This window comes from Varroa jacobsoni, unplaced genomic scaffold (assembly GCF_002532875.2).
Source record: "Varroa jacobsoni isolate VJ856 unplaced genomic scaffold, vjacob_1.0 scaffold_129, whole genome shotgun sequence".
Taxonomy (NCBI): domain Eukaryota; kingdom Metazoa; phylum Arthropoda; class Arachnida; order Mesostigmata; family Varroidae; genus Varroa; species Varroa jacobsoni.
Genome location: NW_019213031.1, coordinates 44,395 through 52,052, shown reverse-complemented (window position 1 = coordinate 52,052; position 7,658 = coordinate 44,395). Strand labels below are relative to the sequence as shown.

Below are 7,658 nucleotides of genomic sequence, written 5' to 3'. Positions count from 1 at the left end.
AAACAATGAGGTCCATCGTACCCTTATAAAAATACTTTATACCTACCCTATTTCCATCGTAATCTTTGAACGGGTATCGCACGGCTGCTTGCCTTTGAACGTCATTGTTTTATGAACGAATCACGCTCCTCGGAGTGCGCCATTTTACGCATCCAGCAGTAGAACTCTAAAAAGTAGAAACGAGGAGTGGCAATATATTAGGCGGTTACAAGCGAATCCAGGAGACTTTGGAATTGAAAACTTTAGTAGACTGGGCTGGTAAATACTATAGCTTTCTAGATACGTGCGGGTAAAAATCCGTTGAGTTTGCCTCAGGAAAAATAAGTTCTAGAAGAACAACACCCTTTAGTCGTGAAAATAAAAGCTCAGTAGTTAAATTTCTGTTCTTCAATGGCCATAATGCTGCAGAAATTTATCGAAGGTTGGTGAAAACATTAGGCAAGGTAAACTTGAACGAAAAAGCGCAATACATGACTGTGTGCAAACGCGAGTTAGAAGGTGGCCAGATATGATGCTGGATAAGAACACACTGCTAAAACCAAGGACGCTTTTTTATTAAAGGTGAGTTTGAAATTGGAAAAGGCCAACTCTGGCATTTCACATATAAAACGTTGCAGAATTAGTACTCAAATACCGAAAGCGCAGAAGCTGATGGAAAAGAAATGAATCGCTCATAAATTCACTCCGGGTTGAAAATTTATGTAGTGTACTTCATGAGTATTTTGCGAAACTTCAATTGACAAAAAACCTCGTAGAAAATACGGTCGCCGTAGATGAGGGATCGTTTAGCCTCTACCCCCCCCCCCCCCCACCACCACCACCAAAGAAGAATATGGCGGGAGAATGACATTTCCATAGAGAAAAATCGATTTTTATGATAGTGTCGCGTAAGTTCGGACGTCAGGTGGTAGTAGAAGTTACGATGTACGTTAGGATCACTTTCTACTATGGGATACTCGTCTAAAATAAAACACTTAATGCTGTCCCCCTTCTTGAACTCTTTAGGTCTAAAACATTGGCAAGGCAATCAAAAGTACGCAGTATGCTTACGTTATGGTAACGTCCGACGTCATCGTCTTACTTCAGTTACTTCCTAGATTGAGAAGGGAGTACCTAACATTGACTTCGACCTGTTTATTATGTTGACCGAAGTCCGTGTGATTCTAGGCTTTTCCATATTTTAAAAAGGACAAGTGGTAGCTAGGCATATCTTCCACTGACTTACTTCACGCATCATAAACATATGACTATCCAGAAGCTGGCAAAATGCTATGACAGGTATGCAAAGAATAAGAGAAGGTACCTTTGACACATATTAAACAGTCATCGTCCTAACCCATCTAGTTTGAAAGCTATTCAATTTAAACTCCACTGGATTCGTTTGTAAAAAGCCTAACAAGCAACAGAAGGTAACACTGACGGTTTTGAATTAAAAAGTTATTATCTTCTTTGGTATAATGAGAATATCAATGAATGAAAAACACTACAGCGTCTGGCCGAATTTTCAAGGCTTCACCTTGTTTGCCGAAGTCGTTTCCCACTAAAACGTGGATAAATCAAGAGCGGCACATGTATGAATTCGCTATGAGAATTATGTGCTATGTAGCCAAAAGGTGAATAGAGCAGCAATAATGGTAATAAAAGCAATTTTTAATTAAACATTTACAACTTGGTCTGAAGTTTTTAGTCATAAAAGTTGCGGAATAAGATAGTTTTCACTACTGAATTATTTTTAAGAGGTATAAATATGGTTGAAGTTTCTGAAACAAAAAGTTTTTCTTGCGTTCTACTTCATAACAACAGTAGCAGGCCAACTAATAAAAATTCAATTATAGTTCGATATATTTAAGGACTACTTCTACAGTGGAATTGCGTACAAAGTTTTTACCTCATAGATGATACTTCTGGTACAAATACTCATTTAAAAGGTAACAGAGTAGCAAGGACTCAGAGGATCTTTGTACGACCGATTCAAGTCTATTACATAGCGAAATCGTGTCCAAAGAGCAACTACGAACCTCGATAGACGAACAAAGCCTTGAGAGCCAGCATAGTAAATTGCAGTGTGTAACCTTATACAAATTGTCCGAACCTGCTGGTAAGCTGACAAGGATAAAAAATGTGTAAAGTCACAACGGCAGATGAAAGGACCTCCTTGACGATGGCCTGCTCGAATACCAAATAGGATTCTTTAAAGGAAAATTTTTTCAAGTGTTTTTTTTTTAACACAGATTCGCTACCCACTTCAAGGCGAATTCATACATTTATTTTCATCTTTGCCAGGTACCTTGTACAAAGTTGCTAACACAAAAGCATATTTATATTTAAAATAGAACTTGTTTTTTGTAACAAAATAGATTGAATCGCTACGCATGCGCCACATCGTTCCAGAGGGGCATCGTCTTTGGACATGAGCTGACATGGTATCATTCACAGAAACCACTGCGGCCGACACAGACGCAGCTTTTGTTTGGCTATTGGTACAACTCATTAGCGCACATAACATGGCCATGCACTACGTAGCGGACTGCCACATATCGGTTCTTTCTCTGTTTCTTTCATTGTAGAAGAGTGACAAAGAATTTCGGGTAGACTTCAGCCGTTCGTTCCTCCCGTTCTCCTATGAATTCTAGGTAAGATTGGCTTAATTAAAAAACGACTTATCCGCAAATACACGTAGCGACCTAATGATCTTTTGAGAAAAGTAGGCTCCATCTGGCCCATCCCATACAGTTGAACTTTTCTGAGATTCTTCCAGATAAGTTTGATAGCTGTTGGTGTGAGCTTGATATTGACGAGGGGTATCGCACTATTCAAAGGAAGAAGCAACAATTCTACGACGGTGCTCATAGGACATATGCTCTCGCGCATTGCGATTATGCTTTTTGGGAGCTCGTTCAGGAAGGCTGAGAAAGTAATGGACTGAGGTCGTCGCTCTGAGCTATTTCTGTCACCTATTAAACGGGGTTCATATTCGCCACGCCATCATTGCGTCGTAATGCGGATCTCCGGCATACTTAAAGGAATGAACTAGATGCAACACCTACTTCAGCAAGTTTAAAAAAAAATCCGTTTTGAAATAGACAAAAATAGCAAAGTGAACTGGTTGGTATCCCTTGTGCTTATAACAGATCCTATGTTGAAAAGCAAAATTTGGCAAACAGTCACTATCGATTGTTTCCTACGGAAGACGTGTTGTTCATCCGGAATCATGCTTCTAGCTTCTAGGAAAGCGGAGAGGTGCTTGAAGAGTATGGCTAAGAGAATTTTGTAACAGCAGTTCTTTTTTTGCTATTCCCCTCCATGATTTCGGTTCTTGAAAATGGTCTTTATCTTTCGGGATAACGGTAAGGAGTGCCTTTTGCCAACCATCTGGTATTCTCCCATCATACATGCAGGTGTTGTAAAAGGCAGTCCAGTATGGGCGTAACATTACTGCCACCGTGCAGTATGCGAGCGTAATCTTATCTAATCGGGTACCCTTGATGGGGTTGAGCCGCTGGGGTGCTGCGGCCATCTTACCGGCTGTCACGTGGACGGCTATCACAGCTTGTTTGTTCGACCCATAGTAGACATTACCATAGTGGCTCTCTCGATATTATGTTTCTAGAGGCGTACATCTGCCAAAAATGAGCAATAAGGATATCAGATTTTATGGGGATCTGGACCGTTGTAGCCATACATAGGAATGTTGCTCCGCCTTGATCAAACGAGTAACTTCTTCTGTATTAAATTGCTTCCATCATTCATACCGATAGACCTGTCTGCACCATCTTTATAAAATAATGAAATGGAGATCCTACGCAAAATGGTTTTGAATGCACGACACTTCTCTTTATGGTGCGAGCTAGCTAGCGCGTTTTTTATTATTAAATATATATCGTAGACCTCTGATTGAAGATAGCACACTGATATCAGCTGCTCGATCGAACACAAGTTCTCAACTTCAGGGTTGCAAGGGACGACGCCGACTGTTTGCTACTGCACCGAAGGCGCTCACGCATGCCGAATCAGCTCTTTCTTACAAACTATCAAGTGAATCCGTCAGTTATAGCAGCTGCTGGACTGCAAATGTCTACGTATGCGGATCTTTAAATCAATCGGCAAACTTATTACGTCTATCGTTCGTGCCAGTCTGGCCGAATGGGGCAAATTTTACGCATAATTAGATGCCACCACGATGGAAATCTTGACCTTTGTGATTAGTCTCTAGCAGGTTTAAAGGGAAAACGTCACGCCAAGCTCTGCTGAAAATATATGGGCCGACTTGATTTGACTGAAGAACTTTGGCATTGCTACTACATATTTTGAGTGCACTATGCTCGACAAATTTGCATGCACAACCACTTCTGGCCTGAATCCAGGTAACGACGTTTACAGCCTTCTTTCCGGCGTTCCTCATAGGATTGCTGGCATAGCCAGGTTTCTTTTGGTCGCTTACTTTCGCAGCGGTTGTCTCAACTCAGGTTTAACATCAAGATTTCGTCAGAGAATCCAGCTATTTTGTCTTGTCCTCCTGAAGTACAGTACGTACCATTGAAAAACAAAGGCTGCCTAATGAATGAGTATGAATTCTGTCGATATCCGTGTAAGTTTTTACGTTACCAGCACACTTATAAATCGACCGCGTTGGTAGCTTCTTCTGTATTTTACGTTGAAATCTACCCTTTGGTGATAGTCTTTCCCAACGCAATTAGCTATTAATGAATAGTAAGACATCACAGATAATCCGTCTTCTGTATGTTCTATCTATAATCTTAGTCGCCTAATTTGTTTTTCAGTCTTCGTGCATTAGGCGCTGGCGTCTTGGTTCCTCGTCAAATCATTCCGCTTCATTTATTAGGATGATTGACTTATTGAAGATTTAAATGGTAGTACTATACTTCTACGTTAGGACCTTATTTGGTTTATGTAACAAATAGCATTTTTTTTTCTAATTTTATGATTCTATATAACGTTACCCTACAACTGATCTTTCCAAATAAGGACTGTCTTCGACTTTGTGATAATGACGTGGCACATACGTGCATCGTAAAGATGCCGCAATACGATTTAAGGAGCGGCCTGGTCTAGATAACTAACTGTTACCATGCCGCTCTGTAACTCTGTTGGAGACGAACCAAAACAAGTTCGACGAGAGAAAACCAAACGTAAAGGTTATATACAACATAGGCTTGATTTAATGGCCCACTTTCGGACTTGAAACGTTTTACACATTTGCTGGATATTACCCTTGTTCTATTTTAAACTTATTTATTTATCGTACCGCATCCCATAGAGCCAATCCTCTTTCGCTAGATACCCTGCCTTCTACATAATAACGTAGATCAGCATTCGATGTTAGTGTTGAAGATCCCGCGTGCACGTACCACCATTAATTGGTCTTACTGGTTTCATTCTACCTTTACTGTGCCTAATTGTTTAAAAATGTTACTCCAGTGTAACATTACTCGCGATATGACTCTCCGTAATACGTGTAATCGTGTATACCTCCGAAGATTATCGACTAGACGCCTGACAGAACCTGTATTTGGGTTAGGCCCGTCACTGTCCAGGGATTAGATTTATGTTATTATCTTTCTTTTGGATTTTTTCTATTTTACTTTAAATACATAACTAACGCATAGATTTTCAAGTCATTACACTTTACCCAAACCATTATTTGCCGGGCCTAGAAATTGTACGTTGAAATTATAGTACTGCACCTTTTCAGTCACTAAATTCCGGCTTATCATACATAGCCAGCAAGCAGTAGCACGAGACGTATAGCTCCTTCATCTACTTCGAATTATAAAAACCCAATACAATGATCTTAAACGAAAAAAAAAATCCTTCCGTATTAAAATATAGTAAAGTACAGGGTTTTTCTGCTTGAAATAAAGTTCAAACCATTCAGATCGGTTTAGATCTCCTGAAGAAGAAAGAAGATTGTTATAAATTACTAAAAATGGCAGCACTCACATTAATTAATCATACGGTAATATCATATAATGGTATTATTCGTTAACGTACGTACGTGCCTGTCGTTGCCGACTACATTGTTAATAAATAAATGTTAAAAGTTCTCTGGATACGAAGGGGCAGTTTTAAATCTTTAAAATAGCTAAATAATGTTAAATCTGAAGCTTTTTTTCTTACAAACATTTCAACATACACCTTTGCTGTGATTCGTGTGATGATCACACTTACAAAACTACGATTTCGATAATTAGCAGTGAATTTGGTTAGCAGTCAGGTGTAGAAAGATGTGACAGTTCTATAAGCCATAATCAATACACTTTCAGAAAACATATATCTAAATTAGACCTGATTTGAAAACGACAGAAAATTGTTGTTACGTTATTGTACCAACTCTTTTCAACAACAAGATCCTCGAAACTTGGCCTTTGAATAAGTAACTGGTTGTATAACTTCCCTTAGTTACCTCGTGAACGGTGAGTTTCAGAAGGAAACGTATACGAATGCAAGTTGTCAACAAAGCCCCATATGCAGCCACACTCAGATGTTGCAAGTTTGCATTTTGCTAAAGCCCATTACCCAATTACGATTAAACTGAGACATGGCCTAAATGTCAAAAAAAAAAAAAACTAGGGGAATGAGCACTTTATAAATATCTTGACTTAGAATTTAAAAATGCAAATCGAACATTTTGTTTGCGTATTCTTTTCGAACGCGTTCTTATTACAGTTAACAGGCATGCTACCACACTGATTTAGACTTCAATGTTGGCAAAAACAGTGCCCAAATATTAATATTCAGGAGAATAAAAAATAGAGAAAATAGGGAATTATTAGGGTAACAGTTGCTTCTTTGGTTGTCATGTCGCTTCGTAGGTCTGTTGGACAAACCCCAGATAAGGCCGGCGAAACCGCCTCTGGATAGATTCCTAGTAGAAGCAGGTCCTCAAGTCTCTATCTGAAAGAGGTGATTTTGGGGATTTCTACATACAGAAAGAAAAACGAAAAGTGTCAAAAGAATGACATTACTAATCTTTAAACATTTATTGAATTATCCTAATAGTGGGTTTTGTTGATTATAAACAGGATAACACATCTGCAGAGCTTCTGTGGGTAAATAAAGTGTTTGTTCTATGCACGGTTAGTGAGCGTCTCGGGGACCATGTTTTTTTCACTGTTTTGTAAATTCAAGCCGCCCGCAACGATGACCATTTTCGCACTTATCGACTGTTACGTCAGATGGTAGTGTTAAACTATCCCTCAAACCGAAATGTCTATCTCATTTCTATCCATAGAAAAAAGTATCTATCGTCTCTGCACATTTAACCTTGATTTCACCCTGCTTTTAGTATTTCTACAATTTGCTAGCGTTTATAGATTCAAAACGGTGATAAAATCATTATTCGATCAGATTCGAAAACGCTAAGATGCGATATCTATTATGTACGTTTTGTTTGTATTTGCGGAAAATGTAACGTGTAACAAAGGGGAACCCCACCCACACCAATCTTTGGGAACGGATTTTGTCCCACTAACCTTCTACTATAGAAAATCTATACTTCTATAGATTTAGTGACTTCCGCGGCTGCTTCAAGCGTGTCTGTTACCTTCTGTCGTTTTTCATTGTGTAACGCCGTCTCTTATACTCTACCCAATAACACGAGTAGGGTCACCCAAACCCAAAGTATATATATATATATA

General features: G+C 39.1%; 1 long non-coding RNA gene across 14 annotated transcripts in view; it reads right to left on the bottom strand.

Annotated features, from left to right (window-relative positions):
• Nucleotides 1-7,658, bottom strand: part of LOC111267898 (uncharacterized) — a 54,491-nt gene that overhangs the window by 5,040 nt on the left and 41,793 nt on the right. For 11 of the 14 annotated variants that reach the window (XR_015314010.1, XR_015314007.1, XR_015314002.1 and 8 more), the window contains one exon: nucleotides 47-166. The exons of the other annotated variants lie outside the window; for them this stretch is intronic. This is a non-coding gene — a long non-coding RNA (uncharacterized LOC111267898). The remainder of the gene's footprint in view (nucleotides 1-46; nucleotides 167-7,658) is intronic. 14 annotated transcript variants of the gene reach the window in all.